The sequence below is a fragment of the Bidens hawaiensis genome, unplaced genomic scaffold (genome assembly GCF_021521415.1).
Source record: "Bidens hawaiensis isolate Kalapana, Puna unplaced genomic scaffold, B.hawaiensis_p1.1 tig00030593_1, whole genome shotgun sequence".
Taxonomy (NCBI): domain Eukaryota; kingdom Viridiplantae; phylum Streptophyta; class Magnoliopsida; order Asterales; family Asteraceae; genus Bidens; species Bidens hawaiensis.
The window spans coordinates 234,015-247,089 of NW_027495115.1; the positions used below are offsets into that span (position 1 = coordinate 234,015).

A 13,075-nucleotide genomic window follows, 5' to 3' on the forward strand; every position below is an offset into this window, starting at 1 on the left:
TTTTAATTATAATTAATTAGTGAAATTAGTAGAATGAAACTTTATTGCTTCGATTTAGCTTAATATATTTAACTAAAAGGTCATCGAATCGAAATAAAACAAAAGTTAAATTAAAAAATAAATTTTAATAAAATATACCTATATTTATTTATTAATGTTGAAATGAAACTCATGCTATTTCAATCAATATTTGGCTCGAATGTCAGCCGTGTGTTTATCAATGACTACTTATTTGAAATTAAAGAATACAAAAACAATTATATAACTATTTTTTTCGAACGGTGACACAGTTATAAAACTATTGATGTCTGTTTTTTTTTTCTTCCTATATATTTTTATTAATAATTTTGAATACGTTACTTTTATTTAATAACAATATTTGTCATTTGCAGTTTGTTTGGATTGTCAAATGACAATGATTTGAACATTCGTAGACCAATTCCATTAAAGTTGTTGTCATCTTTTGATGAAGAGTTTTTGAAAACAACATATTTCTTTAATATTTGCGAGATTTGCACAATAATCTTGGTAACTTACTGGTTATATTTTTTAAAGTTTCCTATTGATCTATTATACCCTATTGTATAAAGGTTAATTAGTTTATTACTTTTGACAGCCGAAAAGTATCATCTTGCTCGAAACATATTTGTATTAGTTGAATGTGTTGCCCATATTTATATGGTTTGTTGATATGTTTTCCACATGTATGTAACACATCTAAAATCCTAGTTTGATATTTATTATTTTCAGGCCTTTGATTTTTGTATATTACAAGAGCTGTCGCTTAACTTTTGTTTGGTCTTTCAAGCGTAGCCGACACTCCTGATTTCATTGCCAGCACTCCCAGTGTCACTAAGCGATACTGTCATAATATATTTTGTTCCTCTAGTTTAGTTATTTTATATAAAGCTTCTTGGAATATTAATTTCTTCATTCTTTCGTTTTATTGTATGGCTATATTCTACATGACCTATTAACATTAACATAACTAATAAACACGAACATACACATTTACCATGTTTCATATTTCTAAACAATAACTTAAAGATGTTTAATAAACATGAGATGACACATTTTACTCGCTTAAATGTGTTACTTCAATAACACTAACGAAACAACACAACATATTTAACATTATTAAATATAAAAAATTTAGTAATACGAATGACATGACTCATTTAACACTATTATTGACATAGTTAATTATAAATAAAACACTAAAGTTAAGTTATTTTTGTAAATGACTCGTAAACATTTTGTGACAACTTATTAACTTATTTAGCATAACAAGTTAAATGTGTTATACGTATAATAAATGGGTTAAGCGGGGTCAAACTTATTCAGACATGCCTTTAATCATGTTATTAACTTGATGACCCATTTTTGACGAAAACTTGTTTACCTCAAAAGATAATCTATTTAACTTTGTACACAGACAAGGGTGTTATATGTCAATACAAAAAACTATTACATAAAAAAATAATATTAAACAAGCTTCCAAAGCTGGGCGAAAAAACCCGGTTCCGGGCCTGAACCGGACCCGGTCGTACCCAACCCACGGGTACGTACCAGGTTTTGAGTTTCTCCTTGGAACTGTACCCAGAACCGGACCCGTCAGAAACAATTCCGCCTCTGCGCGGTCAAAAGCCAGACCCGACCCTTTCCAGTCAATTACCCAACCATACCTAGAATCGATTCTTACCCAACCCGGTTCTTGACTTTTTTTAACTATACCCGGAACTAGTTCCTGAAAATACCAAGTTTGTGCAATTGTATAGTGTACTGTATACTATAGTTGGGTTGGTCTTTGATTGGGCTCTTTCGGTTTCTAACATTGTATGGGGAGATGCGCTATAGTAGTTGATCATGACAATTACGTACTAAAGCCTAATTTTATATTGTTATGGACAGAGTAAGTGTAGTACCTATCAAATCTTTAGGCCATCTTTCTTTTTAAGCACCCTTTGCTTAATAGATTAAAACCGATACCTAATTACCAAGTATCGGATCTTGAACTTTGCGGATGTAATATTGACTCATGTCACTATATTCGGTTCAAAATTCGAAATTATGTGAAAAATATGTAAACTAATGTTTAAAAACTGCTTCAACAAACGGTTAACTTGTTCAACAACAAATAGCGGAGGTGGAGTGGCGAGCTTCCAACGGATAGATTCACATTAATTAAAACTAGTCGGTTTACCTATGCCTTGAACATTATCATGTAAATGAACCAGCCACACTAGTGGTTTGCGATTTAACTAGTCCGCAAAGCAATTATATTAACTCAGAAAATATAACTTAGTATTTATGAACATTTTGAATGTATTATGAAACCACAAATTGTACAATTCCAATGAGGATTAAATACAATACAATGATTAATATCTAGGAATACTATTAAATACAAATTATATGTGAGCTAATTGTGTTAAGAAAATCACTCCAGCTCAACATATTGACGAAACATGATTTGCTCTTTCAAAATCAATTGATTTGATCACATTCCTTGATATTATTAACTTAATAAAATTATTCATATTATAACGACATGGTACAATTGTATTTCCAATCTGTGAAATTGAGGATATTATCACATTCAGAAGTATTATTCAACGATTGTATCTATTTTAAGCACCCATGTTTTAAATGATAACTTTAAATGTTCAATGCCCATTCGAATAAAGAATACTCTTTGCTTTTTCCCTAAGGACATATTTGAGAACTTTACCCGTTGAATTCTTCGGTAAAATACCAAAACACACATTTCCCGGGATCATACTACCAGGCAACGACTTTTCCATACAAAAGTCAATGATATCTTTACCACTTAAATAACATTCGTCTTTTAATGTCACAAAGGCATAAGGCGTTTCACCAAGGGCGTTATCAGTTTTCCCAACAACTGCAACTTCCTTTACAAATGGGTGAGTCCTGATGACCCGTTCGATCTCAATAGTGCTAACAACTTCCCCGTTAGTGATAATGCTATCCAACTTATGATCTTTGATCTCTATATCACCATCAGGATTTCTGACCCCGAGATCCCCTGTCATGAACCATCCGCCCTTGAAAACGTTCTGGGTCCTTTCCAAGTCTTTGTGGTACCCTAACATTACAATGTTACCTCTAAACGTAATTTCTCCAATTGTGATCCCGTCTGATGGTACACTAATCATGGTCTCAGGGTCTTTCACATCAATATCTTCTGTTAGGATGTTGTGAGTTCCTTCACGATATCTTATCTTCATATTCTCGTCTTTATCATTTTCTTTCTTATCGCTTCTTATCAATGGTGTATCAGTCATGGGACCTAGAGCTTCGGTCATTCCATAACCATGATGTATATCAAACCCAAATTTCTTGACTTTCGATATAATTTCAGAGGAGGGCAAAGGCCCAGCAACAATTACATCAACCTTAGCCGGAACTACCCGTTGATCCTTGGTTTTTGAACTTGCAATCTTGTCTAAAATTGTTGGTGGACCACATAAGTGTGTAACCTTATGTATCGCAACCGAATTAAAGATCAGCTCAGCCGTCACTTCTCTAAGGCAAACATTGGTGCCACCCAACGCAGCCACCGCCCACGGGAAGCACCACCCGTTGCAACGAAACATATCAACCGTCCATAAAAAAACCGGCATTTTCTTCATATCGTATCTAAAGATAACCGATAATGAGTTTAGGTATGCCGATCTATGGCTATAAACCGCCCCCTTTGGCTTCCCGGTCGAGCCAGAAGTAAAATTTATGGAAATTGGATCACATTCATCATTCGGGTGTATAATCTTGAAATCCTCTTTTCCTAGCGAAATAAGATCGTTGTAATCAACTACGGTGTGATTCTTTCCACCACCAATCAGAACCAGGCTCGGTGGCGTGATTTTCTCGTTTGATAGTAGCTTTAACGCTCCACTAACTGTTAGAAGGTATTGATGGTCAACAAAGATGACTTGGGGTTCCAGTTGTTGGAGAGTGGCTGCTAGTGTTGGTGGGTCAAGGCTCGTATTGAGTGCACAAAGGATCGCACCAGCCATTGGCACCCCAAAGTGAAGCTCATAGTGAGCAGGTGTGTTCGGGGAAAACGTTGCAACCTACATTAAATCAATTAATTTAGGATGTTCCTGTCATGCCGAATTTAATTTATTGTTATACTATTAAATACGGCTTCTATATACAACAAACCAAACCAGTAGGATTCACTGATTATTTTTAAATTCTTTTACTAAATCTTAGTTTATATTTCAAAATTTTGATATGATTAGATAGTTATATGATATAAAACATATAAATAACTCAATCTAGAGATTTAAAAATGATTCCATATTTCAAACTAAACTAGTTGGATTGGGTGGGCCCGTCTTAAAACAACTTTTTTTTTGAACGACCAATCAAGAAGTTATATAAATGAAAAAACATCGACCTAGCAAGAAGCTAGACCGAGAAAAACACCAAAACACCTACAACGTCCACAATCAAAATACATCAAAAATTAAATACTCTCCACCTCTCCCACGTGATGTCTAAATTCTTAGACCTATTAGAAACCCACAAAAAGCTTAACGCTTTAATTTCTCCCAATATATTATTGACGTTCGCCTCCGTCCTTTTGAATACAACCATATTTCCCGTCTTAAAACAATTAGTTTTAACATTCTGAAATGATTTTTTTTTCAACATCGCTTTAAAAAAATAAAGATAAAGATAGTTAATGAATATAACACATATACATAGATCATACTCTAAAAAAATTTTTTAAACAAAAAGAAAAATTGTTAACACTTCACTTACTTACCTTTTGTATAAAATTGTTAATTTATGTTTCATAATTTTAAAATAAAAAGATAGCTGATTTATTAGATTTTCAAAGTAAAAGAAGTTAAAATGAGTAAATTATGGATTTCAATCACGTGGTTTGGTCGAAAATTTTATAATTTACGTTTTTAATCCCTAAATGAAACATTAGAGACAAAAGTCACAATTTACTTTTTTTAAATTTAAACAAACCATACCTTATACTTTGTACTTAAATAACAATTTGACCAAACAACATGAATAGAAATAATTATTTTACTATTTTAAAAGTTAAATATACAATGCCACCGAACCAAATCACGGGAAGAAAAACTGCGATTTACACTGATTAATCTTAATATTAGTTTCAATCTATATGTTGGACCCATCCAAAATCGAACAACAAAATTTTAAACCGATCTAACAGACTTGCTATAGTCGGTTTCAATTATTTATATTTTATAACATTTAATATTGATTTATTAAAAATGTGATATGCGTCCTCTTCACGTTTTGATTTACTCCTTAACTGATTAGTTTACCTATTGCCGTGTTGACTATATATTCTTAAAAATAAAAGCCAATTTATAATCAAAATCATCCTTCAACTTATAAAACTGCAAAACAATGTCCTCGATCTTTTTAAAGACTACAAAATAATCCCTCGAAAAAAAGTTATCATATTTAACAATTTACCAAACCAAATAAACAACATATATATGTTACTTTTCTTTTCGGATGGTTTGCTGACACTTGATAAGGTCTTACGAAAAGAAACGGCACCAGGTTTCAAGCGATTTAATATATGAGCAAACGAGTCTTTAACTCAAAGTCAGCTTTGGTTTTAGAGTGCAAATTTTTATATAATGGGTGAGTTTTAACGTATAAAATACGCATGTATTTTTTTTTTGAAAGGTGAATTTCTTAATCCCTTGTTGGAAGTGGGTTTTGAACCCACAACCTCCCCAAACCTTAGTGTATTAGAAGCTTTGCCTCTACCATTGGACCACAACCCCAATAACATACAAATACGCATGTATTAATAAAAAGACTTTTACTATAAAATTTAATAACTATTAATTAATAGTGAAATAATCCATGACAATATGGATGTTCACATGAGTTGAAGTTCGAAGATCAACCGGGTGTTTCATTTCTATGGCCGTTTGGAATGTGATTGGTTCATGGTGCAACATCCCTAGATCTTTTGTTTTTCATGTCAATGATTTGGTGGAAGTGCATAAGGTTTGTGGTGCGATGGGGAACAAGAGATTGATTATTCATGGAATTGTCATCATTACTTGTTGGAGGATTTGGCGGGCTAGGAATGAAAAGATTTTTTCGGGCAAGAACACTAAGGTGGTAGAAATGGTTGCGGATATAAAATCTTTGGGTTTTCTTTGGTACAAAAATAGATCTAAGATAGGGGTAGTGGATTGGAAAAGATGGTGTTTATTTGATGTAACGTGATTGTTGTTTTTGGTTTTTGGATTTCAGCGTCTTTCTCCGTCTTGGTGATAGTCGTTGGTTGTGTTTGTTTTTAATGAAAGTCAATTTTCAAAAAAAAAAAAGAATTTGTTGACTGGATATTATTTTGGAAAATATTATGTTATATATATATGGGTGGGTTCACGTACAATAATGGCTTATCATATATAACGTACGCGACCTTTCAGAGCGTTAGATTAAAAACAGGCGGGTGGTAGTTTCGTAAATAACCCAACAGTAGTTCGCGATCAAATTTATTGATTACAAATCGACTCTGATATAAATTCGGAGCTCATCGCTCTATCTTATACAATTTCTAAACTCTAGCCACATCTTAAAGTATGAAATCTCTAAGTTAAAAATCAAATTAAAATCGAACGTCGTTGAACATCACAAGCAAAATTGATCAAAAAATGATGATTTAATCAATCGAATTGATGTGTAGAAGTATTTAGATTCATCAATCAATTATGAAATTGCAGAAATAATGCACTCAATCGAGCTCTGATTATGGTTCAAAATATCACGTTTAAACGTTCTAAACAAAACTGAAGACCTTTAACGTTCTGACAAAAAATGAACATCTTTAAACGTTTTGACAAAAAATAAACATCTTTAAATGTTCTAATACGATCAAAATTTAGAAGTTCTGGGTGTTCATAAAAGTTTAGAAGTTCTGAACTTCTTAGGAGTTCTAACTTCTAACTAACAAAAAAGTCCAGAACAAAAAGTTTAAATGTTCAAGTCAAATTCTTACCCTTAAACATTCAAATGTTAAACCTTTAAACGTTTAAGGTTAAAAGTTTAAACGTTCAGGCAAAAAAAAAATTAAATGTTCAGACCTTTAAACGAACATCTTTAAACATTCAGAAGTTCATATCTAAAATCAAACACCTATAACATGAAATTGAACACTGAAATCACTTCATATAATCTCGTAATCATCAAACAATTATCAATCAACCGTCAATTTGATCATGGATTCCATCATATGAACAAATATGGAACGTCTGCAACTGGGTTTCTGCAAATGGCGTATTTCAATTTAAATCAATTGAAGTATGTATCTGCAAATGACGCCGGGTGACGATGGTTATACAACGGTTAATTAGGATGAAAACGATTTGAAATAATTTACAAATTTGCCACCGCGCATTTCTTGAAATCTAGGGTTGAGGGTGTCGCGTACGTAATGTACGATAAGAGATTGTTGTATTTTATCCTTTATATATATATATATATGACTACAATACTGTTACACCCCTAACACAAAAATTCTTCTTTGCCGAATGAACGTCACATGTTACTTATCCCCACAATTTGTAGCCTTCCCATACAAGTAGCCTAGACCAACTTAGCAGTTAGCAACTTAGCACACAAAGATGAATTGGTTGGTCCCACTTTAAGACCAATTAGCTTCACTAGGTCTTTATGACGCACGTACATGACTTTGTGATCATACATGGTCCGACTTGACTTTGATTGTGACTAAGAGGCTAAGATATTGATTCATAAATAGTGTGATAGTGGCTTAGAATTCATGTCAAGTTGTTTTCTTCCTTATGTCAATATCGAATCCTAACGTCCAATTCAATCCGACAAAACGATACTAACTAGTCAAGATTGATAAAAGACTTGGATCCTAGTCATACATGCTTTTAAGAGTGTGAAATGGGTTACAACTTCCCAACGGATCTCCATTTTTGAGAGTTGCACGTAATAGTAACTAGTTTAATATCTAGTCCTTATATCCATCTTGTTAACCATATGATTGCCATTGTAGCAGGGGCACTTTCAAGACAAACTGATTCTTTTCTTTCTTATTTTTTTAACAGCGTCTAGAGCTATCCATAATAATCGAGTGAAATTTCTTAAAACAGGATAGCAACCATCCATATTGATTTTGGTATTTCAGACCTAACTCACCTAAGAATACCATGAAGGAGAGAACTCTTTTAAATCAGGTTTCGAATATAAGACCATACAAATTTCAAGACTTAAACATTAACTCTCATATCATTTTTCTATATCACCGTCAAATTACTTAACGAATTTCACATTTCACATTTCACTTAATTTCACATTTCACTTAATTGTACTCTGAGAACTCTGTTCGCAGACGATATTGTGTTACTTGCTGAGAAAAAACAAGATCTAAACATGAGGCTTGAGGAGTGGCGAACAACCTTAGAGACAAAAGGTTTAAAGATTAGCCGATCTAAGACGGAGTACCTCCACTGTGATTTTGGTGGGATAAACGACAATGAAGACACACAGATCACAATTGAAGGGCAGGTGGTCCCGCAGGTAATGAAGTTCAAGTATTTAGGATCTTTTGTACAGAGCGATGGGGAATTAGACAGTGATGTGACCCACCGAGTTCAGGTAGGATGGTGTAGATGGAAAGCAGCCACAGGTATATTGTGCGACAAGAGTTTCCCGACTAAACTAAAGGGAAAATTCCATAGGGTGGCAGTTAGACCTGCAATGCTATATGGAACAGATTGTTGGGCCATCAAGAAGGCACAAGTGCGGAAGATGGAGGTAGCAGAAATGAGAAAGCTACGTTGGATGTGTGGGCACACAAGGCTAGACCGAATAAGAAACGTTGTGTTTCGCGAGAGATTAGGGGTGGCGAACATAGCAGACAAGATAAGAGAGTGGAGATTGAGATGGTTTGGACATGTAAAGAGAAGACAGACGACGAATCCTGTTAGATCCGTAGAAAACATTACTATAGAGGGGAGGAGTGGTAGAGGACGACCGAAATTGACTTGGGATGAGAGGATTAGGCATGATTTGATAGACCTAAACCTCTCCGAGGACATGGTTGAGGATAGGAATTCGTGGAGAAGTAGAATTAAAGTTAAGGATTTTTAGAGAGAATTGAATACCTTAGGGCTTAGACTTAACTTATTTAGGCCACATACCATAATGGTATTTCCCTTACATATATTATTATTATTATTATAATTATTATTAGCTTTTATATAGCTGTTAAACTGTGATCTTATTATTAATATTATTATAATTAGTAGTAGTTTTTATATAACTGTTAAACTTTGATTTTCTTTATTTTGCTTTATTTTCCTTTATTTTGCTTCATACACATGTACTTAGAGCCGAGGGTCTCTCTGGAAGCCACATCTTTATTCCTTTGGATAGAGGTACGGTGTGCCTACATCCCACCCTCCCCAGACCCTACTTATAGCTTTGCTGTCGGTGGGATTTTACTGGGCATGATTGATTGATTGATTGATTGTAGTTTGTAGTTTGGTATCTATGGTACTCTATTCTTCTAAAAAGAATAAAGGTACCCATTTGAGTATAAAGTGTTTTTTATCTTTAGAAATTTAGAAGTTGACTTCATATGAATGTCAGTGGTTCATCACTTTTACAAATCGCATATTATATGTATTACGTTCACACATATTTCTTTTGTATTTATAGATTGTATCTATAGGTTTGGTTTTCTAATGCAATTGTCACTTGATAGTGCCCCGTTCAATTGGAGCTTGACATTTAGCCCTTTTTTTTGTTTAATTTATTTGCTTATTTTAATAGTATAAATAACTTTTAAACGTATTTTATTTTTCTTTATAACTTTTAAAATACAAATTTTTTTTTAAAAATTACGAATATATCATTGCAACACACTTATTTTTATCTACTGGAATGTAAATTTTCTTCGAAACCAAGAAAAGTAAATTATAATATATATATATACACATATATTGTTTCTTCTTCTGATTACTAAAACAAGTATCATTACCATAACAGGTTTAAACGAAACCGACTGAATTACCGAATTACCGCATCATAGCGAAGGAAACTTCACTAGTAATATCTATATTACAAAACACTCATTAGTACATTTGCTAGGGATGCAAATGAGTCATGTCAAGCCCAAGCTCGGCTAGGCTCGAACTCGTCTAGTTTAACTTACACAGAGTTTGATCTCATGCTCGTCTCGTTTTGATCTTTATTTTTAAAGCTCGAGCTCAGCTCGTGAGTAATTTTTTATGCTCAAGTTCGACTCGCTTACTATTTAAATATTAAATTTAATATATTTGTAATTAATTACATATATATATATACACACACACACATAGATACATAAATTATAATTTGTATATAACATAATATATATTATTTAGTTATTTTTTCATTACATTATATATTTTAATTAATTATTAGATACACATAACAAAATTTATATAAATGACATGCTTGTTTAGGCTCGCGGGCCGAATCGAGCTTCAATTAGGTCAGGCTCGTTTATTAAACAAGCGTACTTTTAGGCTCGAGCTCGGGCTCATGCTCGTTTAATCTGGGCCCAACCAAGTTTTTTAACGAGACGATATCGAGTAGCTTGCAAGCAGTTCGGCCCGTTTGCACCCCTAACTTTTACACATAATTCTTTTGTATAAAAAAATTGTAGAGTTGTCTTCGAGAATCTACTAAAATTTCAGGGCTCTGGATGAAAACAAAAACAACACATTTGTGATATATAATTTGATAATTTTACCAATTTGGTTGCATTTTCAAAGCTCGATACGAACCAAAACAACAAATAATAATAAAAATTACTAAAATAGCTTGTATAAAACATAAATAAAAGTCTTTCCTATAAAAATAAAATATCACCAATGAGAATAATTGAACCCATGACCTTTGATTTATTGAACAAATGTGTCATTTTTTTTCAACCTTATATTTTAAAACAATATATATATATATATATATATATATATATATATATATATATTATATATATATATATATATATATATATATATATATATATATATATATATGTCCAACGTCCTTGACCTCCCTTGTGCCGACCTCCTTGGGCCAGATTGTGTCTATAGGTTTAGTTTTATTTTTAATTTCACTATTTATGGTATTATTACTTTTACACATATTTCTTTTGTATAAACAGATTGTGTCTAGTTTTATTTCAACATTTTAATTTCATTTTTTAAGAGGACGAGATGCTACCCGGCCAGTTCATCACAAATCGACAACTCACCTACAGTATTGGTATGTGACGAACATACCGAATGAACATTTTTATCTTATAACTTTCTTTTCTTAGCTATTTTTACGAAAAATTAACTACGTAGTTATAGGTAATTCTTTTTCTCTCCCACCCACCCACCCACCCACCATACCCCCATTTTTTTAATATAATTTATTGAGTACATGTTTGTTTAGATGATTTTTTTTGTTATAAACCATACAAAGTGTTGTACTGTAATGGACCAAACCGATTCTCACTTGTTTATTTTATGTTTCAAATTCACCGGTACACTATATATGTACTCTTTTGATTCATTTACTTTTTTTTATTAATCTTAATTGTTTTTCAAAACGCTCCAATATTCCAATAAAAACAAAGTTGTATTTGGAATGAAGTATTTTTGAAGTATCGTAAACTATATCGAGTTTCGATACAGTGGAGAACTAAACTGATGAACTAAACATAGTGTCTATACCATGATGAACTGAACCGATACCTACTAAACAACATAAATACCGATGTCATTGTTGGTATTTTTTGTATGGTTTTCAATCGATGTAATATACTTATAAAAAACATATTTTTTTCACTATCGGTACTGAAGCGGCAAATCACAACTTCATGTTTGTAATATTTATTTCTTTTGCAGGGTCGTCCGCGAGAATTCCTAGATTTTTCGAGGCCTGTGGTGAGTTAAAAAATGGTCTGCTAGAACATAAACTCATATATAGTTCTTATAATTATGATAACAACAAACAAAATAAAAAGTATTGTTGCAATTATCTAATTTAAATACTTAAATGTTTCGTGAACATTTTATAGCGTTATTGGAACCAAAGGTCGTGACCAACTATTTGTACCTACTCTCTAATATATTATTCTTAATACCAATAATGATTTAAATGTAATAATGGTCCAAGTAAAATTATGATTTAAATGAGCTAAAGGGTCAGCTTGGTCACAATAAGATAAATCACATGTAACTAAATAAGTAATTAACAATCAAAAAAACGAATAAGATATGTATTAAATATCCTTATTTGTACGAACATATATTTTTTTCTAAATAGTAGGAGAACTAAATCCGTTATTATGTGGCTGTTTTGAATTTCTTACATCTTTATTTCCATAAAATTGGATTTCTAACAACTTTATTCGGTATATAGTTGGAGGGTTTCAAATTTCAAATTTGTATGATTTTCTTTGTATTTATTGTCACCCATTGGGTTATTTAATAAGTTTGTGTTTGGGGGTAAAAATGATGACTAGGTTTTTAGGATTCAAATTACGACTTTTTATGTGTATTGCTAGCCATTTTGTTAAAAAAAGTTATAAAAAAACAGCATGGAAGAAGACTTGAACTTGCACACAGCAAAAACAAAAACACATGCTTTCCCACTACACCAATTACATTAATTTTGTTTACTAATATAAACCGAAATTATATACATAAATATTAAAAATATGTAATTGTTCTAAAAATGTTTCGGGTCCTTGGGATGACCGGGCTTTGGGCTGTCGCCCTCTCCACCCCTCCCTTTGGGCCGGGCATGTTCTTTAGTTATGATATTTATGTTTTATCTACATATCAAATTTCTAGCGCAACAAATTCCCACTGAAATGTGTTGAAGAAGCCCAATAGTTATGTTATTCCACACAACCTCTAAACATGTAAGTTGTATCATCGTGTAATATGAAAAACATAACACTATAAAACATTAACATATTACAACCTAAAGCTTAAGAACTTACAACTTTTCCAGG

The 13,075-nt window shown here is 32.4% G+C and overlaps 1 pseudogene; it reads right to left on the minus strand.

Annotated features, from left to right (window-relative positions):
- Window positions 1–2,666: 2,666 nt before the first annotated feature.
- Window positions 2,667–4,097, minus strand: LOC143580766 (butanoate--CoA ligase AAE1 pseudogene; annotated as a pseudogene).
- Between the last annotated feature and the right edge of the window lie 8,978 nt (window positions 4,098–13,075).